The sequence below is a fragment of the Asterias rubens genome, chromosome 8 (assembly GCF_902459465.1).
Source record: "Asterias rubens chromosome 8, eAstRub1.3, whole genome shotgun sequence".
In the NCBI taxonomy this organism is placed as follows: Eukaryota; Metazoa; Echinodermata; class Asteroidea; order Forcipulatida; family Asteriidae; genus Asterias; species Asterias rubens.
Window position 1 is genome coordinate 13,512,161 of NC_047069.1, and position 27,401 is coordinate 13,539,561.

The 27,401-nt window shown below is 37.9% G+C and overlaps 1 protein-coding gene across 1 annotated transcript in view; it reads left to right on the forward strand.

Annotated features, from left to right (window-relative positions):
- Positions 1 to 594: 594 nt before the first annotated feature.
- Positions 595 to 27,401, forward strand: part of LOC117293342 (teneurin-3-like) — a 102,722-nt gene continuing 75,915 nt past the window's right edge. Inside the window, 2 exon segments of the mRNA XM_033775626.1 lie at positions 595 to 813; positions 22,557 to 22,623. The gene's annotated coding sequence lies outside the window, so the exon portion shown is untranslated.

Consider the following 27,401-nt stretch of genomic DNA (forward strand, 5'->3'; position numbering starts at 1 on the left):
ATGTGCTCCCACATCTAATACTGGACATTTCTTCATGTGTCCTATTTATCCTGCTTTTTTGGTTAAATTGTTTAATGGTGCTGTTGGTTGTGTAATCAAATAATAATGTTTCAAAATAAGTTTGTTACCGTACCATATAGCATTGATGATCCCTGACAAAGGCAATGGTCAAATAAGTAAATGACTAAGGAATGTTAGTAGTGTACAATTGTATATTCACATACATTGTTGGCATTGTTTTTGTTGTATTTACCCAAAGTGGGGCACTATTATTGGTAAGAAACTTCTGAGAAGTTTCTTATCAATATCAGTGAAGCGTTTGCCCTGGCTTTTTGGCTGTTCCTGCCTCACAAGGCAGCTGAGTCTAGACTGAGAGACATGATCTCGGCAGGCAGCCACCCACAAACTTTGCTCCTAAAAAAGATCAGTGGACCGACCGGTCGCAGTCTTATGAGAGAGTGGGTTCCAGATGTCAAAACCCCCCCTTGCCTCTCATTGGCCGCTGTCACTTCACCAGCGTCCTTGCCAGTTGGCAAGAAACACTCCCACTACTACCTAGCTCTGTGTAATGACCCAACTTGATGGTAACAACAACAGCCGTGTTGGACAGAACATCCGCATGTGCTGTGTGTGTGGTATACTCAACGGCCATGACTCGAACCTTGTTGGAAACAACTCAAGTGTGTTTGTAAACCCAACGTGTTTCACTCTTTTGAAGTACCTCTTAAAGGCTGTGGACTTATTCTTTCTGGAGTGTGGACTTTCTATATAGCAGTCCTCCACATCTATTCAGTCTTCTCGGGAAAGAAAAAGGTACAGTACCACTAGGAAGAAAGTTCTGGCCCATTATTTGCATTGCTCATTTTGACTCATCTGGTCTTTTCAAGAGGGAAGTTGGCTAGCTTGATTACCATTTAATAAATTCCACACACTGATGGCCTTGTGCATCATATGCTGCTTCCATATAATTGACTTCAATGTAATTGGGATCTCTACTGCAACCAGACAGCTATGCTATGCATTCACATAATCAGCTATCGTGTGGTCAAATATCAGTTTTAATCTTGATATTGCAATGAATGGCTTAAATAGTAAATCTACCACTTTGGTGGGATGGTATTAAGGGCAAAGTACATTTGGTTCTTGGAACTGTTTGATTGTTTTAATCTGTAATAAATGTATATAGATACAATATAACTAAAACGTGAACATTTCACTTTAAAAGTTCGTAGTGTTTTTGAGATCACCGAAAGTCTGGAGCGGCTATGTCCACTCAGGAAGAATAATCCACGTTTGGAATACACAATCTGAGAAACAATTCTGCATGAAATGTTTCTTAGATTGAAGATGTTTTCAATTCCTTTCATAAAAACCTCCATGCCCCTGGTCATTGTCTTGGTGCCTTTGAAATCCTACAGTGGAAATATACAATTTCCTCATAGGGTGCTCTTTACCAAGGAGAACATGGCTTAGTGCCCTTGCCCTTTCAAAAACGAAGGATACAGGCCTGCAAAAGGTAGGCCTATACCTTCACTATAATTTAAAAAGACAGTGTATCTTTTCTTCAATCCTTCCATCTTTATGGTCAGTTTTGATGGGCACTTACGGAGAAAAACACATTTATCTCTCGCATGAACTTGTGGTTAAACCCTGAACTGTTCTGATCACGGTCATCAAGCTCATAAATTTGCCTCTCGGTCAGAGTTTCGGACCCTAAGGACTTCTTCCAGGGGTTGGTATCTTTCCTTTCCACTCTCCAAGGAAAAAACCCTCCAGTAATGAACATGTTGATGGTATTAGGTAATGGACTTCCATTTAGCATAGTTTTGTTGTTGGTGCTCCTTTGTCATCCTGTATTGGTTGGATTATTTTGTAGACCAACAAATTTGTTATACACTCATGAGAGTCACTCCATTATTAGCCTCCAGAACAAGGTGAACAAATTTTTATTTTAAGTATATTGTGTATATTATTTGGTTTCCCTAAACATCAACGCAAACATATTATATAGGCCTACTCTCTAAATGCAAAAGAGTGAAAAAGCCATCCTTGAAGAGTCACATATGAGGGACACCTTTTGCTTTTTAGTGGTTCCTCCACTGTTTTAGATAAAAGTTTGCATCTTTTTGAGTGATTTTTCACTCTGTCCTGGAGTGAAATAACCACCACCCTTTTTAAAGAGCTGTTTGAGGGACAACTTGGAGTGGTGTTTTTACATTCCAGGGACTCTCTAAAATGTAAAAGGGACTTTCTATATAAATGTAAAAGGAAGAGACTGTGAATTGAAAATGGTGGCTTTCGTGTATTGCTTTTGGAGAAGATGTGAGATGTTTTGGGCACTGGTGAAGTGAGTCAACTTAGTGCACTGTTGTGCGTAAAATGTGCCTCAAAGTTATATCACCTTTTTTTTTAAGTCAAGTAGTCAAGCCAAAATTTAGTGGCATAACTTACTCTTCAGTTGTTCATATTTGTGTCTTACACTGACTTTATACCTTGATACATGGTAAAGTCATACCTACATCTTCTTGGGTGATGTGGCTATTTTTCCAACTTTAATTGGCGTCTTGGAAACTGAAAAAAGTGCTATCAAATCAAAATCAATATCAATGTTTAAACATGGATGACTGTTTGCTGCTTTTAATTGCAAATGTGGAACAATAAGCATGTTTATAAAATTGCTAAGATTGAACAAGTAATTAATTTTCTGATCCACTGTTAATTTTTTTTTTTAAATATTGTGTCTTCAGTGCTGTAGTTCTGATCTCGAGAGTCTGAAATTTGATGAAAAAATGGATGGGGTTTGTACCTAATTTGTGTGATTCTGATGACTGACTGAGTTTATTCTTATTTCATGTTTGGATAGCATCACACAAAGTGCGGATATTGGTCTTTACTATTTCTACTAGAAAGATGACCATGTGTGTTAAATAGCCTGAGATTGATTTAGTGCTTCCAAGTAGACACTTTTCAAATGAAATAGTTTTTGTTGCATACAATCTTTCTCTTTGATACAATTAAACAATGTGTTTTACAAACCAAACAAAGGTTTTTACAGAATATTTTAAGACAAACCACATTGTTAACAAAGCTCAGCAGCAGTCAAAGGTGAATCAAATTAGTGCATTACAGGAGTTTATCTAATTAACAACACAAGTCAATGAACCCCAGTAACACTTTATAATCTAACCTTGTCCGAACACCCAGTATTTTTTTCTCCCCATACAAAAACCTTTTCACAAAAAGAGGCCGAAAAACAAGTTTCTTGCACAATAACTGGACCATGTTTCTTGTCCAACGAGCTTCGACCTTAATCATTCCTGACGGTTTCCTTACAATTCAGTGCCGAGTATTATGGCAGTGGTACAGGCAACACGCTGGGCACCACTCGGCGGGTAACCGGGGAACTTGCGGCAGGGATATTGGTTTTCAGTGGGAAGTCATTTGCCTCATTATTATGCTTGTTTGTGGTCAGCAATTGACGCCGTTTTTAGTGCAGTTGTTATTTTTAGATGATCAAACATAATCAAAAGGATTTAAATATTATAATTTTTTTTTGTATCCATTTATTCATTGTTTTAATATATTTGTTTTTGTTTGTATGTGTCGTTGTTGTTGTTGTTGTCGTTTATAGCGCATAGCTAGACAATGACATGGGTAATTATCAAAGAACGATATCTGTACTCAGTTTAACAGAGCTGCACACTCTCCCTGATTTGGCAGAAACTTCCCTAAAGTAAACCAATCTGTCCATGTTCTGAATGAACAAATTTGCAAATCTCCCTGATTTTATGGAAACTTTTCCCCTTTACTACAATGAATGTAATTCTACTAAATATCTCCCTGTTTGTTCTACCAAATCTCCCTGATTGCAAGATGCAAATGTTGGAGGCTCTGTATTAATGTCACCCAACATAAAATAACATACCAATGACAGTTAAGCTGTATCCGAATTGGGGGTTATGACGGCTCTGACTGTTGCCAATGACATTCTTAACTTCAACCTATGATGATGCCACAATCAAGCCATAGTCGCATCCATAGCCACCATTTCAGACACACTTTGTGAGGGCACATTGTGCCATGTAAGCTTTTACTGCATCGTGTTTACATTTGATAAAAGCTTTCATGGATAAGATTTCACATGCTTTTAAAAACCCTGGCAACTATAATTTGAGTGTGGTATAGTATAACCATATAACAATATAGCATTGATGTAACTGAAGACCAGCTGAAGACATTCACACAGTGATTATATGATATACCAGCTCTTCTTGCCATCCATGGCACATAACTGGAAAGTAATTAGTTTATTACTTTTTGGGCAATGTCTTTTAGTCATCTTTAATCGTGTGAATTCGGGCCATAAGTTTGTTTTAAGAAAGATGTATCACAATTTAATTTTCTTTTGTCTTTGATACTGTATAACATTATATTTTCAAGGTGTCTGTGTCTGTTTGTCTGTCTGTCTTAACATATTATAAAATAGAACTCGGCAAACTCCCACAAGGGGATATACATGTAAACACCAAACTTATTTCATGTTCCTTTTGGAACCCTTAAGGGATTAAAGGAACACATTGCCTTGGATCGGACGAGTTGGTCTATAAAAAGCGTTTGTAACAATTTTTTATAAAATGCATATGGTTAGAAAGATGTTTTAAAAGTAGAATACAATGATCACAACAAGTTTGCCTCGAAATTGCGAGGTTTGCCTTTTACTGTGCGAACCAACACGGTCGGCCATTTAAATAAATGATAAATATATAATTAAATAAGCAATTTATTTATTAACTAGGATTTAAAATTTTGAATTTATAACTGACACTACCAAAAAGAGTCTACACGTGGTGCTTCCGCAAACCTCACCAGATTAGTTTATCAAAATTATGAAGTCCTTTTTTTCCAAGTTGAATGAGAATAAATCAATGATGGATAAAAGCAAATGCAAACTGTCAAATTCACATTCAATGTCAGCTATTAAGCAGATTGAAAGGAAGTCCGTTTTACAACGTAAATATATTTGCATTCCATAGATTTTATAGCACAATCTCCCTTTTGATGTAGTTTAATTTTGCAAATGTCTCCTTGAAGAAAGGTTACAGCAACAAATTCGCCAAAGATAATTGGATCGATTTTAATTCAAGCATAAATTGACCAAGCTACTTAACTCAGTTGTATTAATAGAATGGAAAGGTTTTTCTGCTTCCAAAGTTTACATTATTTTAGCTGTATGCATACACAACTGATCACGGAAAAGACTTCCAATACCAAACAATCATAAATCAATTTCTCTTTTTTAATATTGGAGCTGCCCTGTCACCCAATACAAGCAGGACATTTTCAGAGTCAGTGACATAAAACCAAACCGTCGCCAATATACTCAATCTGAGAGAGAGGAGGGGGGGGGGGGGTTGAATCCAATTATGCCAGAAAGTCATAGACGGAGACATCATCTAGTGTTTTTTTTTCCTATCTCTTTTGTGTAGTCTAGTAGAAAGAAAAAAAGTTGTTTGAGGGGCTTGATTTGGTGCTGTGTTCCTCAATATCATTTTCAACATGCCTCTTACCATGATCAGAGGCATGATACTCCATGGAGTCTGCAGAGGCGATGATTGCCTTCATGCCCCTTGGCCCTGACCTTGGTGCCCCTTAAAATGTTCCAGCATAATTTTACCATATTACTAATGAAGAAAACCGCCTTGCATTTTATAAAACACAAGTAACATAATTCTTTGATGAAGGGATTGCCCTACATGTTTGTGCCATTCTTTCCTGAAATCTGCTTGCTAAAAAAATATAAACAGGTCTGGAATTGCAAGGAGGTCATAGAGGTCATGGAGGTCATAGAGGTCATGGAGGTTATGGCCTCTGTTGCCCTTTGCCCAGTTTCATAGAGCTGCATAAGCACAAAAAGTGGCTGAGCACACTAAAACCAATTCCGTCCGTGGCGGGTATCCTGCTCATTTTCGCATTTAGAAAATAGTTGAGCAATAACTTGCTGCTGAAGCAATTCTATGGAAGTGGACCCTGGTCTTTGCATTGATGCCCTTTCAAAGGTTTCCCATAAACTTTTGGATTTTCCAATGGAAGTGCCCTTTGCAAAAATGAAAATGGCCCTGCCCTCCCAAAGATGTGATTCCAGGCATGCAGCAAGGTCTTTGCCCAAAACTCTGCTACCAGAAACTTGGTTTATTATTTTGATTGTTGCATCCTTTCTCTTTGGTTAAACTAGGTTTTGATTTGTCGTGGCCGTAGTTTGAGATTTCATGATCTAAATTAGAGCGTGCGTAAATCTGTCGTAGCGGTGATGAAAAATGGGACTTGGGGGAGCCACATGTAAAAAAGAACGTCTTTATTGACACCGCCTGGCTCGTAAAACATCATGTTGTACCTGACTTTTCTACCCCATAATTATCCTTTAAAAAAATTGCTTTCTTGCCCTCATTATAAAATGAAAAAAAAAGAAGGAAATTGTGGAATGATGTTTAACAGACTTTTGAATGCTATTAATATTATTGTGCTGACAGTATTGTTTCTGTCTGGCCTTTGAGAACAGGGCTCAATTTTAAAAAACAGCTAAGCACAGCAAATGCTAATTTTTTAGATTGTAAGGTTACCAGCCAAAGTACCATGTCACATGTACTATTCGTTACTGGTATTCTTGATTCTGCTGAGTAAAAAATTGTTTTGGGCCAGATGCTCCAGTCAGCAACTGTTTTTCTTCGTACCACACACTGGCCACGGGGTCAACAGTGAAGGGATCCGGGAAAGCGCCCATATCTTAAATGCCTGTATGCGATGGCCAGCGTGTGGTACGGGAAAAAGAATTGCCTCCAGTCACTGCACCAACATTTAGTCATTGTTAGTTAGCAGCAATTTTTGTCGTTGTTCAATGTAGTTACTGCACCTTTTATTGACCACGTCTGTGTACCACTGAACAAATATAATTAGTTGTGTAACAAATTCACAGGATAATATTGCTCATGATTGAGTGAGGAAACTGTAGATTATTTGACTTGCATTGAAATATCAAAAAGTTTATGACAGAGTTTAAGAGACAAACTGAACTTTAAATTCCACTGTAGGGATGAAAGTGTCAGAGGTTTCAATAGTGTTTCCAAAATCCAATTGTGAGGTTTGAGGGCTGTCTTGGTATTATTGTCTCAGCTTCAACCTCTAGGATCCAGATTCAAATCCCATCCGGGTCCGGGGGGGGGGGGGGGAACTATGTATATGTGGATTGGGTTTTCAGTCCCTACATGTACCTGACTGCTTGGGTTTTCCCCGGGGATAATTCTCTGGGGTTTTCCTCCCACATCTAAAACTGAATATTCCTTCATGGGGTTCTTGGCTATGTATATAATTCACTTTTCTGATAGTTCTTGGCTTGACTACACAACCAGAATGACTAAATGAAATGAAATTGAGTGGCAGGTGACTCTAGGAGGGGAAAGGGGGGAAGGGAAGACAAGGTACACGTTTTGTCTCTTTCAACACTTCTTTGTTATGGGCCTTGGTGTAGTACCCTGCTTGGCTACAGCCTATTGGTCCCATTTCCCCCTTGTCTGATTCAATATCCCTTCTCATTCTTGCCCCTTCATGGCAGCCAGGAGGCCTAAGTATACCCCCATTTAACCCCCCTTACCTGTACATGGTTAAAGCATGGAGCCTAGTTCCTTCCTCCATGGTTAAAACATTGAGGTTCTACCTCTATGGTTAAAGTAGTCAAAACTTTTGTTCTACTTATTTTCTTTCTCTGGCGGGTCTGGAATCTCACATGATCTCATTCATTGCTTTCATCTCTCCCCAGTGCCATGCTGTCTCCCAATATAGACAAAAACAAAAAATAGATTGAAATCCAGATCAAAATTGACCTGTTTAGAATCCAACTTCCTAATTACTGTTGGGAATCGGTCACTCATTCTCCTCATCAAACTTTTCCCTTTCATCAATTGGAAAACAAGAAGATAATTTGTACGAAACGCCCGCGCTAATCAGTCGTCCGTTTCTAGTCTGTCCGCAACTGCTGGCTTGATATTTGCCTTGGCAAATCTCCTTGTAAGATTGGGACACGGCTCAAAATTAAAGCCCAATTCTCCACTAGAGCGTGTTGACAGTCAGGAGGGGGGGGGAGCGTTCACATCAGCGCATGCAAGAGGGCGCTGTATCGGCCCACAACAAAATTAGCTCTGTACAGGGGTCTAGCCAATGTGACACATGTATGTGATTGGCTCCAATCTTTTGTTACAAAGGCGTAATTATGGACAATAATTAACTGCCTTACCATCCATTGATTTTTTTTATCATGAAGTAAAAAATATTGATAGCGCAGGAATGTAAGTGTTACTAATAGTTGTAAGCTTTTCAATTTCTAAAAAAATCACTGTCCAATAATTTGATCAAAAATATATGAATAAATCTTGTATTTAAAGACAGTGGACACTATTGGTAATTGTCAAAGACCAGTCTTCTCACTTGGTCTATATCAACATATGCATAGAATAATAACAAACCTGTGAAAATTTGAGCTTGATTGGTCTTCGGAGTTGTGAGATAACTATGAAAGAAAAAACTCCTTTGTCGCACACAAAGTTGTGTGCTTTTAGATGCTTGATTTTGAGACCTCAAATGCAAAACTTGAGGTCTCGAAATCAAACTCGTGGAAAATTACTTCTTTCTTGCAAACTATGTCACTTCAGAGGGAGACTTTTCTCACAATGTTTTATACTATCAACCTCTCCCCATTACTTGTTACCAAGTGAGGTTTTATGCTGATTACCAATAGTGTCCACTGCCTTTAAATGAATAATTTTAATTGAACACCTTATACATGAAGCATGATATTCATTGCATTTAAATTTCTACAAATTTCTTGCCAGAAACTCAAGCTAGATTTATTTTCTCCAAATCAAGTGTTCAATTGCCTTTCTTTGACCCCTCTTCAAATTGCCAAATTATCAAGGAGAAGTGTTCCCTCTGGCCAGGGCTTAACACCTAATACCTTTCCCCCATCCCTGTCACTCCTGTCTTCCCTCTAACTCCAAGCTCCATGGTCCTTTCTCCTTGCTCCAAGCATTCCTGTATGGTCCCTACCCCACATCTTCTCCATTGACCCCCCCCCCCCCTTTTCTTCTCTCCTTCGCCAATTTGTCTGAACTTGATAAAACAGGATATCTCCAGCCATCCAGGGAGATCCTGGGCTTAATTGCTCTAGAACCCCTGCTTGTCATCTTTCGCCAAGTCGGCATCTGAGTCCAACGGGTGCCCCAATGATGATCGGCAAGAATCCATGTTTCTCTCCCCGAAACCCACCCCCCCCCCATGCCCGAACCCTGATGATGGGATGGTATTCTGAGCTACACGATTCATCAACATCTTACCACTGACATGGGCTTAATTGCTCTAACATGTGCAGAGCAGCAAGCGCTAAGGCCCAAGCGTGGATTATTATTCCCCAAGCCTGAGAAAATAAATATTGCTTCAGTTTTATAAGTCTCAATCCGATGAAGATCCACTGATGAAGACACACGGCTGCCATTGATGACGTAACGAGAGCAGTTGGGATGATTGTTGAAAGTGACAAACGCAATTTTCCTTGATTTCGTATAACTTTTAATCAAACAGAGCTTGGATACCATTGCCTTAATTTAAGCTACTGGTGACAGGTGAAGATTTTTTAAAAAGGTCAGAAATAAAACCGTGACAATGTACGGAGCTTTTGTACTAATTGTACAGGTGTATCATCTTGCCCTGGGTGTAATTGATCAAATTGAGCTGGATTTATGGATTTCTAATCTTGTATTGAAGGCTTTTTTCAAAAGAAAAGTAGGGATTTGTACTCATCGGGACATAAAACAAGATTAGCTTCAATCTTGAAGCTTTACTGATAAGATACAAGGGGTAAATCCCAAGAGAAACGATTCTGTCAAAGGTGAGACAAAACACTTGAAGACCCCCTCCCCATTTTTCATATTATTTGAATGCAGCAGAAAGTACTGAACATGTACAAAGCCCCTGATAAAACTTTGTTTTCACTAAAACTATGTTGTTTGATGTTTGAAATAAGAAGTCACATTCCCTTGAAGTGATCTCATTAATTTGGTCATGATCCCTGGCTATATAGGAACTACTGAATGGCTTCTGATTGCACTCCTGGAAAACGATACTGACAAAGAAGGGTGTCCACCATCAGTTGGGCCAGATAGCTCAGTTGTGAGAGCACCGGCACGTTAATCTTGAGGTTGCAGGATTAAATCGTTTTTCAAACCATCAAAACAATCTTAAATTGACGACATTTTTCACATTGAAAACTAAAGAATGCAATTTAGTTTACTCATCCAAGAACTAGTGCATATATATACTCCCATCCAACTCCAAATTAGCTAAATTTGAGCTCTTTTGTTTTAAACACGGAGACACAATGTTCCAGCTTTTGCATTTCATTCAGTAACCTGTCCCTTAAAGGCAGTGGACACTATTGGTAATTGTCAAAGACTAGCCTTCACAGTTGGTGTATCTCAACATATGCATAAAATAACAAACCTGTGAAAATTTGAGCTCAATCGGTCATCGAACTTGAGAGATAACAAAGAAAGAAAAAACACCCTTGTCACACGAAGTTGTGTGCGTTTAAATGGTTGATTTCGAGACCTCAAGTTCTAAATCTGAGGTCTCGAAATCAAATTCGTGGAAAACTACTCATTTCCCGAAAAACTATGGCACTTCAGAGGGTGCCGTTTCTCACAATGTTTTAGACCATCAACCTCTCCCCATTACTCGTTACCAAGTAAGGTTTTATGCTATAATTTTTTTGGAGTAATTACCAATAGTGTCCACTGCCTTTAACTCGCCATCCATCTCCTTGCCTTTGAAATCAAACGTCACGGTGTACTGGTTTTAACCAATTTTATCCTGGAGAGATATCCCTGATTCACATGTTGATCCTTGACACTCCGGGCATGGAAGATGGGGGGCTGTTGATGAGTATAAGGTCAGACCTGGGGGTCGGGCAGATAGCCAACATGGTCCCAGCTTGTCACATGAGAAGTGGTTTGTCATTGCCGTACAATATACAGAGAGAATAATGATTGGTTGCCAATGCTTTAGTTTCATGAACTGTTTTTTACTGGAAATTTTTTGCTTCTTTTCAACTTAACAAATGCATTACTGTTTAAATTGAAAGCCCAAATTGAAACTCTTGAAGTAATTTAATTTCCACATCTGGTGTAAACTTCATGATATAAAAAAGAAAAAAGACCAAAAAAAACCCCTAAAAACTTTGACATTAATCAAAATAACTTGAATGCCCCATTGAATCATTTTTCATTTATTGCTACTGCAAGGGGAATATCGCAAAGAAAAACCTGCATTATGCATCCATGCTACCATCTCCTCCAGCTCTAATATAAAGTAATAACTTCAGTGTCTATTATTTTTGGCACCCGCATTTTATAAACAAAGAAGCCTAGTGTTTCCTGTAATGGACAAAGGCCAAGGTTTATGGGGAATCAAATCTTTATCATTTGGTGAGTTATGTGTGTCCTATGACCGAAGTTTAAGCCGGTTGCATTTGTTTCGGAAAATACTTCATGGAAAGTTATCTTGCCAAGTGAATCGCTTCGAAGTATTTTAAATTTTTTTTCATTTCATTTTATGAAGCAGAAAGTTGGGGTAGGAGATGATTAAAGGGACACGTTGCCTTGGATCGGTCGAGTTGGTCTCTAAAAAGCGTTTGTAACCGTTTGTTATAAAATGCATGTTAGAAAGATGTTTAAAAAGTAAAAAATAATAATACACATAAATTTGCCTCAAAATTGCATGGTTTTCCTTTTACTTTGCGAACTAACATGGTCGGCCATCCCATAAATGGCTGACCGGACTCCCATAAATGACCGACCGTGTTAGTCGACGCATAGTAAAAGGAAATCAGTGCAATTTCGAGGCATGTTTGTGTGGATCATTGTATTCTACTTTTACAACATCTTCCTACCCATATGCATTTTATAACAACCGGTTATAAACGCTTTTCAAAGACCAACTCGACCGATCCAAGGCAACGTGTTCCTTTAATATTGCCTTTCTTTTTCTTTAAATTATTAAAGCACAAGGGAAGTTGCCTGGGTAAATTTTTAAAGATTTGGAATTACCTAGAAAAATCAACTACCAGTCAGAAGCCATATGGGCTGGCGGGGTTGGGGCGGGGTAGGGATGGGTGTGTGAGGTGGGGTAGGGATGGGTGTGTGAGGGAGTTCAGTTCACCATTTTTAAAGCTTCAGATAGTAGTACATTGATATTCTTAAGTCCATAATATTTGTTATTTGAACCCTAAGCAGACTACAGAAGGTACCCTTGTCTCTTGGTGGTGATTACAGAGGTGTTACCTTTATCAATTGATAAAACCTCCTGGACATAAATCACTGTGGGTCGCTGAGGCTACCCAGGGTGTGACGCACCCAGCGTTCTTACCTCTGCTCAACAGTTCACACTTACTCCATGGTTCAAGTAAGTTAAGTTTAAACATAGCGAAGAATTATCGGGATATTCCAATTTTCTAATAATACACAAGTTTTTTGTCTGCTGTGCAAGTTTTATTGCATAACGTCTGATGTAGAACAGATGTAATCAATTACAGAAACACAATATTGTGAAACTTGCTACCCATAAATTATTAAAAAATATACCTCCAGAGCTGCTACAAGGAGAGTGAATGAATCCTGGAAGGGTATTAGGGTGAGTGATAATAAATCAAAGCTACCTGTGTCTAGAGCCAAGAAGGCCATTCCTTGTAGAGCTCCATAGCTTTTAAAGGCACTGGACACTATTGGTAATTACTCAAAATAATTGTTAGCATACTAACTTACTTGGTAACGAGAATGGAGAGCTGTTAACATAATAACACATTGTGAGAAACCGCTCACTCTGAAGTAACCTAGTTTAATGAGAAAGAGGTTATTTCTCACTCAAATCAAATAACAAAAGGCTTCAACTGAAGCCTTTATTATGCATCTGAAAGCACACAAAGTAATTGTGCAACAAGGGTGTTTTTATTTTCCATTATTCTCTCGCAACTTTGATAACCAATTGAGCCAAAATTTTCACAGGTTTTGTTATTTTATGGATGCATATTATGTTGGGACACACCAATTGTGACTACTGGGGTCAATTTCACAAAGAGTTAGGACTAGTCCTAACTTAGGACTAGTCCTGAGAGATATCAAAAACGTACAGCTAGTCCTAAGTTAGGACTATTAACTCGTCCTAACTCGAGATAAGACTAGTCCTAACTCTTTGTGAAATCCACCCTTGGTCTTTGACAATTATCAAACGTGTCTAGTGCCTTTAAGACTTTTATAAAAGAGCATCTTGAGTTATAGGTTGGGATGGGAATGCAACTGTGCCAATTGAATCAGCAAAACCCGCCAGTTGTTTTTATTGCCACCTGTTCTTGTATGTTCTTTGTAAGGGGTGGTAATATTGTCTGTTTTGACTGTTGATCTTATTTCTGCCTTGAGATTTGTTTTCCCCAGTAAAAAATTCCTGGCATTTGCTAAATTACAGGTAGGGCCATATTCAGTAAATGAACCCCTTAAATAAGTTTTGTAATTAATTGAAAGCCAAACTTTTTTGAAATGGTAATGGCAGTAAAGCATCCAGTAAAATTATTTTGTCTGAAGTCTGAACTGTCCTGATTAGAAGTCAATAACAGTAAGTTGAAAGATTTGAATCACAATAGACTGCCTTCCAGGCGACTTTTGGAACTTTTTGTGGTGTCTGTTTGAATGCTGCCCTCAATATTGTTAGGGATGTGGTTGGTCATCGATGGGTTGGTACCTGCGTGCCGTAACCTTTCTAAATATGGATGGAATCAACATTTTTGATGAAAATACCATGAAATGTTTTTGCTGTTTACTCAGGTATAGGCACGGTAACCTATTTCACTGACAAAATGATGGCAATTACTAAATGAATGTTTTTTAATTTTAAATATCTAAAGTCTAATTTAAAGATTTTTTTTAATGCAACTTCCTACCAACCTTTTGCGTAAATATTAGATGTCTATTTCTAGCTATTGATCTCAAATGTCTGGTCCTTGCTCATATTCTGACTTTAGATTTCTTATTTTAGCTTAGAAAGAGAAACTTCCTACTGTATTACTCAACTATCAACTTCCTCTTGTTTTTGTCTGCACGATGTTTATTCTTAAAGTGGGAAAACCTTTTAAAACTGTTTTTGTTTTCTTGTGCATCAGCATGTCTGAAATCTGTTAATGTAAATAGAAAGTGGTGAGCGAAAACAGCCAAGTTCAACTGAAAGCTCTTTAGACTGGCATGAATCCTTCCATTTCAATCATCGGAATGAGGCATGTGTAGACATGACAAGTGTTTATCTTGACTTATAGGAACATTTCATGAGAAACTTCCCCATGGGCACCGGAGTGCCAGTACAGGGTATCCTTCTTAGGGATGTGTGACGATGGCGGACGGGGAAAGATACCAGTATAAATCCCTGGTGTCTGGTCGGATTTTTATTGAATCATATCATTTGTGGCTTCATCTGTGAAAGTAATAAAAGGTCGGCAGACTGAGTGTGCTATGTACTGATGCTTCTGGCTGTTTTGGGCCAGGATCCTTGGTGTTAGGGCATGGGGTAGTGGTGACGGATGATAAGGACATTCTTTTCTGTCAGAAATGTTGGATATCAGTTTCATAGATGAGCTTGGGACACACATTTGGTCTGAACAAACAAATTTACTTGGCAGAAACAGACTATATGCCTAAGTGACATTTAGTTTGGCTACTCTACCAGATTTGCTGTGCAAACCTTGTGCTGGGTATTTTTCTATTTTGAGATGAATGAAGACAGTTTTTCTCAAGCAGGATTTGAACCTGCAACCTATGGATTAGCATGGCGGCACTCTACCAACTGAGCAACCTAGCCTAATAATGTTGCGTTGGCGGCCTCCCGATTTTGTCAATCTCTTTCATTCGGAGGTTCATAATCCTGAAGTTGTTGCAGGCTCAAATCCCACCCTGGTCATTTTTTTCTTTGTCAAAGATAGTGACAAAATAGGGAAACTGCCAACATGAAGCCTAGAATGCTCAATGGGAGACTTTCTGGGACGATAGAGGGCAGCAGACTTACCGGGTAAATCCATTGTTCTCAGAATTATGCGCATGTTCAGAACTACGTAAACAATGGAAATTTACCCGGTATGTCTGCTGCCACCTAGCGTTGGAAAGTCTCCTATTGGTAGAGCGCCAGTACATTAATCTTGAGGTTGCAGGTTCAAATGCCACTCAAGCAAATTTGTCTTTGTTCGATCCCAAATTAAATAAAATTCTGCGCCCACCCCTGAATCTGCCACCGTTTACAAATTTGAAGAATAAAAAAGAAATAATTGTGCAGGAAATAAATTGAGTGACTCTGGGACCTTTGAAAAATTAAACATCTAACTCTGTATTTAATAATGTGGGAAATTAGAGTTTCCGTTTGAAGCTAGTTGCTTTTTAACTTAAATCTATAATATTTCATGAAAATGAACCCCTAGATGTTCATTGCCAAAAATGTAATTTCTTGAAATTAAATGCTGATTGAAAAAAATATTGTTGCTTGTTGCGATTGCAATCCCCAAAATAAGCGAGTGTATGAACATTGCACGTCCTCATAATTTGTGCAAGGTTTTTTGTTTGTTGAAAAACGAACTGTAGTAATCAAATCTACTTCTCCCATGGTGTGTTTTTCCTTTACCAAGAGAAGTGACTTGATTTTAAAGAATGACCTACAAACTAAACAAACACTATCACAAAATGTTACAAATACATTTGGGAACAGTGTTCTTAGGGATGAGATTGTTCAGACTTTCGGCTGAGTTCAGACTTTTTATGTCGGCCTGGTGTAGAAAATCAGACAATATTTTTTTTTTACAAATAAAGAAAACCTGCTCATTGGTCTACTTCTCTAGTGCTTTGGATACTGTTTCCAAATGCTCATTGGAATCCATAACCCCAGGGGTAACCAAACATTAGAAATGGCATCATTTCGACAAACCTTTGAATTTGTATCCTAGTTTCAGACTTTTTCGCTAGTAATGACTCTCACCCCTGTGTGTTCTGCTTGGGTTTTCATAAACACCACATTTGGGGACAGCGGCCAGGTTTTCTGCTTGGGTTTTCATACACATACCGCATTTGGGGACAGTGGCCAGGTTTTCTCTTGGACTTTTTATACAAACCACATGGTGGAGTTGGCATGGGTTAAGCCCCCATTGGTTCCGTTTGGACTTGAAGAGGAAATATCTGAACAGGTTTAGGGTTGACAAGCCATGAACAGTCACAAAATAATAGTGGTGTGAAAAACGAGCTGGCACTGATGGCAACATTGATTGAAAAATCATTTTTTTTATGCCCCCATTTTTTGTTGTATGTTAAAATCATTTGTAGTTTTTACAGGCCGTTAGAAAAATTCCCTCGAAAAATCATTGCTTTTTTCTTTTTCCGAAGCATGATAATTTGTTAGGTTTAGAAATGAGAAGAGTTTAAGTTTAGTGTAAATTTTTCTGGAGGATAATTTTTCATGAAGGAAACCAAAACAATAAACTTGTCAAAACAAAACAAAGAATAGAGAAAAGGAACCTTGTCAATAGTTCAAACCTTTTTTATTAAATTGATCATCAAAACTAAAATCTTCCAATTGTTAACAAAGTAACAACTCCAAAGGCAGATAATTGACAAATTTTGGGAAATGTGACAAGCTGATTCATTAATTCATCATCAATATTTGATAATTATGTCTTCCATTTCGTTTGTCATTTTCATCCACAAAAAAATAACATTAATAAATACCTAAGACATTTTTGCTATTCCTATTGGTGGAGAGCGCGTCAAGTGGGTGTGTATAAACTTTTGTTTATGACCAGTAAAAAGTGTTGAAACATGGGCGTGACACACGAGCTTGCACCTGTTCTTATAAGACAGTTTCTTCATTCCTATTGGTTGAAAGCAATTGCTGAAACAGTTGTGCCACATCACGCGATACGCGCACAGCTTTCCCTTATAAGGAGTTGTTTACCCGAGGGCGGAGGAGGGCTTTACCATTTTATAGCTGGAGGGGTGTTGTGTTGAAAGAAATCATTGAACAATTATATTTTTTGCATTTATTTTACTTTTTGACCAAAAAGTGTTGATGTTTTTGACCGAAAAGGTATTTATGAATGGGAATCAAAGTGTATTGAAAAAAGCGTCTTGGTAAAATTATCAAGAACCAGGCCTCGTTGGGATTAAACCACTAGTTGAAAACCTCTTCACCACACATTGATTCCCTTATTTAATAAAAATTCTCCACCAACCTCCTCTTCCCTAAGTAGATACCAATCAGGCATTTAGTTTAAACTTATTTGATCACAACATCTTATCATCAAAACCAAATCCTCACAGTTTTTCACAAACTTCAAGTCAAATGAAGAGTTGTGTACTTTCTTTCTCCATGGTTGTAACTTGTACTAGAGAACCTACCTCCAAGTTGTACCATAAGTGGTCCTTTCTCTATGGTTGTACCAACAAACACTTCAAGGAAAGTATATTCTACTATCAATCATTTAAAACCACCACGGCCAATGAAGTCCAACACCCTGCGATCTCGACTCAACAAACGGCTGTGACATTTGTGGGTTAGAATGCCTGAGAAAAAACCTTGATGCGACTCCCTTGACCTGTACAGCAATGAAATACTCCACTGGTTCAACAAATTCCTGGACAAATTTATGGTCATTCCTGGTTGATTTTGATTAAGAAGTTTATTTTTTGGTAATAGGTTGAGGTTGACGGGGGTTGACGTTGCTTGGGCAGCAAAGCATTTCGTAGCTCTGTGCAGTTTTCTTCTTGAATTGGCAAATGGTTGTGTAAAAAGAACTTTAAAAAATGAAGGGGTAACTGTGTAGTTTTCTAAATCCTGGAACTCTTACATTTTTGTTAATAACCAATGGTTAATAGTTATTGCCATCTTTCCTATATGGATATTTGCATGTAACTCTGGATACATGTATAGTTTTCAGGAATGAAAACAATTTTATAAGCTATTGTTAAGTGCTTTTTCAACCAAAATTACCTGTTGTTTAAATGCCAAAACTGTCAAGAGCTTGAAGTGTTGACCCCAACAGAGTCTGTTTCAAAGGCCAATAATGATGTCAACTTTTCTGGAATGTTACTTGTTTGGTTATGTTTTTTATGATTACAAAAAGTTTACCCTTTGTCCTTGCTCTTGATAAAAAACTAAAGTCTATCTTGTGAAATGTCTTGTTTGTCTTTAAGTTTCAGTTGGAAAAGTTTGTTGTGGTAATATACTTAAATAACTTAATATCACAGGCCTAACAGTCATTCAATACTTTTTTTGCAGTTGTGTTGTTTTTGTGATGACTGTTTTGACTTGCCCTAGCCATCTGGTATAACAAAAAATTAACCATGTGATCAAACTAAAAGTTTGAGAGATCAGTTGACCTTTTCTGTGTATGTTACAATCATGGTGATAATTTTAGAGGATCATCATAGACTTACATGTATCACATTCTAATCTAATGATTCAAAACAGCAACAAACGAAAAGCAAACATTGATACCGTATTCAATATCCAAGGCCATCGTTAGTCATTTAGATACTTTGTAATTATTGTCTTAATTTAGACGCAGTCTCCCCACTGTCGCCTCCGCAAAACACATATAGCATGTCGCAACGGGCGAGGAATTCCTCACACTGCTATGCCAGCCAGACTCTATCTATTGTCTCTTCCATCATGGTCTCCCACATTTGTTAATTTCCTCTGCAGTGTTTGGTAAACCCCCAACCCATGTGCCTCCCCTGTCTCTGTTGGTAAACAAAACTGGTATAGCCAAACAGTGCTGGGTCAACACAGTGTTAATCCTTCCTGGTAGTGTACACAGTTACTCATTGCTTAGCCCCCTATAGGTGGTGATAAAAATGTGTGGTTAGCTTAGGTGTTACATCACTGTTGTTGACTGATGTGCTGTAAGGAGCCCTTTGGTTAGGTAGTGTTGTCCTCTAATTAATACTTGAATACAGGGATTAACATGTACTTTAGACCGTCGCAGATGTGTTCAGAATCAGTGTTTTCACTGAATGGAAAACAAAAGTTGTTAGAACTTGAAAACACTGCAGTATTGATGTGCATTTGTTGGAAAGATTTGTGTGCAACTGTTGTTTATTTACTCCGATTGTGACTTTCACTTTCAGCATGGAGAAAAGTAATTTTTCTGAGAAAGTCCTGGAACAAATTCATCAAACACATGAGTTTTTGTCTTTTGAATAAGTCTGGTTAGTCGATTGTGTCTTCAGCAGGCATGCCATTTGTCCTACTTAAGTCTGATAACTGATTTGTTTTCCCTTCGAAAATTCAGAAAAATTGTTGTGGTTAACAGCCTGAAAAAGTCTATATTAAAGCTTACACCATTCAGCTCAACAACATTGTCCAAATATAATTCATGTTTCTTAGAAAGAGAGAGAGAGAGAGAGAGAGAGCCTTTGAGCTGTGAATTCACCAAACAGTAAATACATATAAATTGTTTGATGTTTATTTTTGTTGATTATCTTTCTGATTGGTGCAGTTTTATTTTATTATGAAATATTCACTCATTGTGACAATTGTGTTTTCAGAGCCAGCCCTGAAGTTGGAAATGGATCGTTTGAATTGTTATCTTCAGGTCTATTTGAGTTTCTCTTTCTGTATTCTGTACAGTCTTATTTTATTATTAAGAAATTAACACAAAGTCCTGATTCTTTTTGTAGAGCTGAGAGTTGAACAACCAAATTGTCAGGCAATTTCATCCACACTTCATCTCAAGTTTTAGTTGAATCATTGAATGATAATATTCATAAAGGAGGGATAATATATACTTCTAGTTTGTCATCACTCCAATAGAAGACATAGTAAAAATAGACACAGTGCGTTCCCAGTTTTGAATTTTGTAATTCAAAACATATGTTGCATATCCGTCAAGATCAACCGAGTACATCCCTTTGCTGATCCAACAAGGGAAAACTAAGCTCTGTGGGTAGCTGTGTAAAAAAGAAAAACATACACCCAACTGCAACAGGGTTAAACTTTTAAGTGCAAAGTGAAGGGCCCAGTCCTATAAAATATAACAGGAAGTTGGGCCTATGTGAAGGATTAGTCAATGAATGAGGCTTGTGGTTTTAAGCCCCGCCCACACAACCCATTCCTAGTGGACACAAGTCATTAACATAGTAAGTAGGGCTCTGATTGGCTGATAGTGAGATCAGAGATTTGTGATTGACAGCTTGACTCATGATGTTGAGTACATGTGAATGAGTGGTAGGGGATTGTCCAGTGCTTTGTTTTTGCTTTGGACAACAAGGTTCTATATGTGGAGAAATCGTCTGGGATAATTTGTGAGCTTTATCACCTGTTTTATGGCCACTCTGCAGTGACATTCTTTAAGTGTGGCTACTGCACTGGTTGGATGTTTCATACCAAGTTTTGCATTACCACTGAGGCAGTTGTGAGAACTACAACCACAACCAAGTAGTTTGGTTTGCACTGTGGAAATTGCAGAGTCTCACCATCATATGGTCTCAAACTGCATGGATTTTTACTTTCATCCTGTTCTCTGGGTACAGATACACATACAAATCTCATCTGATGCAGGGGGAGTGGCTTTGACTTAAAGTTGAACAATCACTGTTCGTGTGTGGAGTTACTTGCTGTGATTTGGAAGAAATGATGCTGTGGATGTTGTGCTGTGGAGTCCTACAGTAACACTGAACACTGCTTGGAAGTAAATACTGAAGAAGGAGTCTAGTTGGACTAGGAGCGATCATTGAATGTAGGTTGCAGCAAATCAAAGTATTTCATAATTGAAAATGATTTTGGAAACCTTTTTTACTTGTTTCAATTAGTTTATGCAGACCTTGAAATACATAAGAGTAAAATTAAAAAGAGTAGACCATTCGTCCTTGATGTCTATATGAGGAAAGTTGTTTTTCAGGAGTTCTGGAATTTCATCGTTGCGAGAGCATAGAGTAAGGACTTGCCCTCTTACGTTATCAAAACTAGGAGAGAAAAAGACCATTTTCATTTTGCATAGGACCCTTCCATTAGAAGTGCATCAGAACTTTTGAAGGGGTACTACTGAGGTCACGACCAGGGTAACAGGGGGGGGGGGGCCATGGCCTTTGTTTTAGTCTCCTTGTAAATGTAATTATCCGGAATTAATCATTCTAGACTTGTATTTAAAAACTCTCAGAAAAGTAGGCCTATATGTTAGGAGATTAGGGAAAAAGAGGAAGTTTGAAGTAGAGTGCTGTCTTTGTATTGGTTTTTAAAAGATGTCACCTTCTCTTTTCAAATGTCATTGATTCAGAACCGCTTCTCAGGATGACTGGTAGGTTTCAAATAGTAAATTGGTTGTTAAGTCATGTCTTAGGATGTATGTACTGCTGTTGAATGAAGCCTTACTTCCCAGAATTTTGAAGTTGATAAATTAAGATGGATTAATTTTGATTACTTTGCTCATGTGTTCTTAAAAACAGTCTCAAGGAACCAATGATAATTTAACAGATTGATTTCTGACTCTAAAATCCTGGGCCCAATTTGATAAAGCTGTCAAGCAGAAAATAATGCTTGACAAATACATGCCACAATAGCAAAGCCTTTGCTCAGAGCATCTTCTTGTGAGATACAACATTTTTGCAGAATAGTCAACCAACATATATGCACTGCCGTGATGCTATCTACTTCATTTGGATAATTATCATGCCCCTTGCACACTAAACATATTTCCAGAAAAAGTGTCAATGAGTCTAAAAAAAAATTATGAAATTGTTTTACTCATTTCTCAAAAACTACAGCACCTCTGCAAGTAATATTTTAAGGGAAGCTTTCTACCATCATTATCTTTAAACGGTGTAAATTTAATGTAAATCTGTGGACTTTTTTGGGTGTTGTAAAAAAGAAACCTAGACCCTTTTAAATGGCGTCACAAGCCAAGTTACATCCCATACTCTCTTTGCTCACAAGATATGTCCCTTCATGCTGTTGCTGTTTGTTGGGATAGCCACCATTTATCATCACAAGTCCAACCTGTCATCAAGGCCAGCTTTCTGGAGCAGTTGAAGAAATAACCAGAGCTGTCTTTGGCTTCTTTAATAATTCAGAAACTTGGATGATAAAACTGTTTGTACAGATGGTGAATGGATTTGATTCCAATGAAAGGTGTCTCTGATATTTAGTAATTGTGTCAATGGTTTGGCAAGAACCATTGATTTCAAGATGCTAGGTATGATTTGACCTAAAAGTTTAGGTTAATATTTTAAATGACAAGAGTTTTTAGCAGTCATTTTATTTTTTTGAAAGCCAAGTTTTTAGTAGACACTGTTCTTGAAATAGTTTGTTATAATGAGCCAAATAACTTTAAAACCAAGTTTGAACAAAATATGGTTGTTCATTACAGATCCTGTTTCCCTTATCCTTTCATGTCAAAATGGGTTAAATAATTGTAAACTTTTTTTCTCTTTTATTAATTGTTGCAGGTCTGAATATTTCTGGAGCCCATCAATCACACAGTCTGCTCGCATGTATTCCTGCTGAATAATAAAGGTAACTAGAATTAAGTTTTTACATTTTAATCTATTTCTCGAAGTTGTTAGTTGGTTCATAATTATTTATTTATTTAATTTATTTTAAATCTTTGGACATAAATACATACATATACGTATAAAAAAGCTGTCATCTTAGTTGTGTCACACCCAATAAAATCCCATTTAAAAAGATAAAGATAAAATAAATGATAGCAAAAAAACAAAATGTGAAACTAACATTATTCATCAAAAAACCAAGATGAATTTCATCCAGACCGGTCTCACAACCCACGCTTTTTGCCTCATATTTTCCCAGGTGTCCTCGTTGGTAATCATGAGGAACCCCTAAATCAGGATACGTGCCCATACACTGAAACCCCCAGGCAGCTTCAGTCAAACCTGCTGCTCTATTGTGTAAACTTTCCCCTATGCGACCCAGGTGTCCTTTGCTCTTCTTGGGGACTCCTTGTATAGTTTCAAACTGAAGTGAAAGGCTGATACAATATTGGAAGGGAATAATTTCAGTCAGATACTAAAAAGAAGTAAGATTTCTCACAATTATATTTTGTAGAAATTATTAGCATTGCAGGCCTCGAAATAATCCTTTTGTGGTAGTGCCCTGTGTTTTTTTGCTGTGGACCCTATGCAAAAGTCCAAACCAAATTTAAGTTCTAGTCATTAAACTTGTGGCCCTTACCACAGGAAAATTGGTTTGCTCTTTTAAGATCGAAGTTCGAGGCCTGGCATTTTGATTGATTCCTTCTGAGATTATAAACATAATCAGATCAATATCTTGGAAAACATATCAACATAATATCGAAAGGCAAAAATCTATCCCGAGAACGGACCCAAATATTTTTGAAGTATTTCACTCTGTATAGGCCTAGCGCATTCAAATGTGTTTTTTTTTTATGGAATTTGCAAATGGATACAAAGTAATTATGAACGAAACAATACTTTGTCAATTAAGGGTGTTCCAATTTCAACAGCTGGTAACGTTGCCAGCGTCCCTGCTTCCTGCATTGTTAGGTTTCCATTAGCCTTAATTTCCTACCTCCAGTACCAGACAATCTTCACAATTACATTTTTTGACCAAGAATGAACCAAGAAACCAAGTCACCCCCCCCCATGCCTGGGGCAGGACACATGCTCCTCAAGTTGAGGTCAAGGGTTTTGCGGCTTGCTATACTTCTTATTTTCGAGAGGGCTTTTACAAGATGTATACATAAAAGTACTGTTAAAACACAAGTTTAGACAAAAACAGCCTCCAGAAGAATATCGGGTTCAGGCGTGCAGCACCAGGCAGCATTGAAGTTATTTTAAGACTGGTGTTTGATTAGAAAGTCTGCAGTCGTAATGTTATAATAAGAAATATTGGTTATAGGCCTATAGCGTAAGTCTTAAAATAACTACGGGAAAGGTGCAAAAGTTCACTTTGAAACTTTTTGCCTAAAATGTAGTTTATTTCATTAGTGGAAATCTCCTCAAACACCTCACAAAGTGTTCCGTAAATTAAACTTGTTGGGGTGGGGTAGGAGCCTTAAAACTTTACTACAGCAATAACAACTGTACAACCAAATGTATGTCTTGGAGGTTCGAAAGTGTCATCTTTACTAGATCTTTACTTGAGGTCTTGCCTCTAAAGAAATGTACGTTGCTACATACCTGATGAAATTCTTTACTGGTCATCTTTAAATACTGTCTGTACTAATTTTTTGAATCAAAACCAAATGCCATTAGTAAGTAAGTCACTGTTAATCATGAACCTTGTAAGCGAAAGTGACCTCACAAAAAGTCTTTTTGAAAAGATAATGAAAACAAAAAATAAATAAAAATGAGAAAATATCTAAACAGTATTGTATACATTAAGAAACTGTTTGTCATTTGCCACATTTCAATCATATGAACCTTGTAAATCATCTTAAAAAAGAAGAAATCTTTTAAGTAAAACAAATAAAAGTTCCAAGAACCAAAAATGGTTTTGTATACATCAAGAGACCTAGGCCCCCCATATTTTACAATCAGTCAAGCTGTGCCCCAAATGGCCCTCCGTAAACTGTGAGAGGAAAACCTGTCAAGGTTTTCCATCGGCTCAGTCGCCCAGTTTCCTGGTCAGCTGAATTAGCCAATTGCTCGTCCTCAGAATCAGTCGTCGTCGGACAATTTAAAAATTCTCCCTGTGTGATGATTTTCAGATGAATCGGCATGGTTTGTGTGCCACGGCTCGCTGGTCAGGGCATCTGTGACTGTAGTGTTTGTTGTGCTGTGACGTGATGAGATATTGTTTCTTTGTTTGGTGTGGAGCATGCTGGAGAATGCGATGCCAAATCGTGGTGGAAATTGAGTGATGCTCCGGTTTTATTTGGGGGTGTTGGCTTTCGAAAGAATATTTAAGAAGATAAAGCACTTTCAGAATTTTGTTGAGAGAAGTGAACCCTGTTAATTATAGAGAATCGGACCAATTTTCATTTGAGATGGTTGAATAAAGGAAGAGGGGGAGGAGGGTGTGTTAAAATCTGTCTAAATACTGTAAGCCTTACATCCCTAAAGGTTTGTTGGTTCATTAAAAAAAAAATTGTTTTTCCGAAAGTAGCTTAACCTTAGCTCAACATTTTCACAGTTTAAATTCAGTAAATTTTCTGAAAGATGACAAGAAATAGAATGAGGATTCTTTCCTACATATAGGATAAACAAGACATGGTTTGAAGGACGACAAAGATAAACACTTTGACAGTGACACCGTGTGAACAGTTTTTGTTTTAGTTCTGTGGTGGTTCTGAAAAGAGCCTGTTTTTTTTACTCAATGTTATGTCAACTGGAGAATGCTGAACTCTGTGTATGCAGTTTTAACTGTTTGCTCCACATTTTCGTGGGGAACATCCTTAAAAGGACGTTCTCCACGAAAATGTTCTTTAAATTCTTTTATTTCACTTCCAGAAGGATAGATAGAAGGTAATTCATTTGGGAAATGAGGGAATCTTTCCACCTTTTATGCATGATAAAAGGGGATGGTCATCATGATCATAGTGGGCTTGTATAGGAACATGCGATTATGAACTCCAAACCGGTTACCGGTACTGCATGTGCATGCACACTGCCCATCACATCTAAGCTTAGTCATCACAGTACATGTACACGGCAGTGTACATTATTGGCGGCCCTTTGCAGTGTGATGGCCAGCATGTATGTGCATCAAGCAGTCTATGGGTTGGAGTTCATACTGTAATTCCATGATATCCACCCAACAAGCCTGCTAAGATCATGACGACATTCCTCTTTTTAAAGCAACATGGCTATATTTCATAAAGGTTGTAGCTTGAAAATACTGCTTGAATTTGCTTACAAGGAACCAGTCGGGAGGCAGGAGCCATGTAGACTTCATTACATTGTACGTTTAGGTCGGTAACCCATAGTTGCCAAGCAAGATTTTGTCTGCACTTAGCAGATTGCTGAACAGCTTTGATGAAAGTTGGTCTTGGTCTTTGAATTTACAAAATGAATACAGCTCAAATTCTGAACCCATTGCATGTGTTCTTGGCATCAAGTTCACTGTCGGAAATCGTGCTGTGTGTATTTTAGTCACTGGCAGCAAGCAAACAGAGGCCACGTTCTCTGATCAATTCTAGTTATTATTTTTACCGAACCCAAGCCCCTAAAACGCACCAATCAACACCTCTGGTCTGGATACAACAGGTGTCTTTTTGAATGGGGCATGAAGTCATTGCTAGAAGGTTGACTTTCCTTGATGATCTTTGTGGTATTTTCACACGAGATCAATAATGCACTGTTCTCAAGTAAGTTTTGCAGTGTGTTATGGTTCTACTGACGCAGTAAAAAAATCACCTACAGGCCTCAAAATAACCCACAGCACCCACCGCAACTGCCGTGGTGCTGTGTGCTTTTGCTGTGGTGCCCTTTGCAAAGTTCCAATGCGCAATTTTTCCTCATACATTGTAGAAGTGCTCCTTTGAAGAGTGAAACTGCTGTGCCCCTTCTATAGCGAAGCTCATGATGAAGATTTGGTACAATGTGACAAAACTACTGGTTTGGTTTCATTAGTAACAACCTTGTAGCATTAAAATATCACTGTGTTCCTGCAGGCCACAAGTTTCAGTAAAGTTCTCTGGACAACTTTCAACAAAATCGCAATTCTAGGTTATTATTTGTTGGGAAACTTGACCAAAAGCAGAGCTTGATACATAAGCCACCTTGGAAATGATTTATTAACAAGTACATGTAATACTGCTTTCTTGCACAACAACCCCTAGTTCATGACTGTAATCTAAAACTAAAAGTAAGGAGTGGTTGTGTATCGGCTCTTCTAAACCTGGCCATTAAAATGTAATTGGGAGTTGTTTTGAACAAACAGCCAAAACAAAAAGTTTAAAATACAGGATATTTTGCAGATCAGCTGGTCTGGTATGATGAGAATTTTGACGAACTACCAGGCACGAGACAGCAGCTGGTCATGTGTCAGGTGACTCAGAGCAGCGCTGTCATTGGTGGAATGTTAAAGGGGTGTTGAGTGATGAACCATAATGTCAATTATCTCCACCTGTCTTCTGAAGATAACCCCCCCTCCCCAACCCACCCCACACCGCAAACAAGGAGAAGACAAACAACACCTAGAATTAACACGATTTGACACCTTTGTGGACCATGTGTTTACTAAGCCCACTTTTATGTTCATGGCAAAAGGTCGTAAACATTAACATATTAGTGCTAGTTTTCAAGTAACAACTTTTACAACTGTTTTTAATACCAGGCCTGAAGTTACGCTGAGGTCATGGAGGCCAT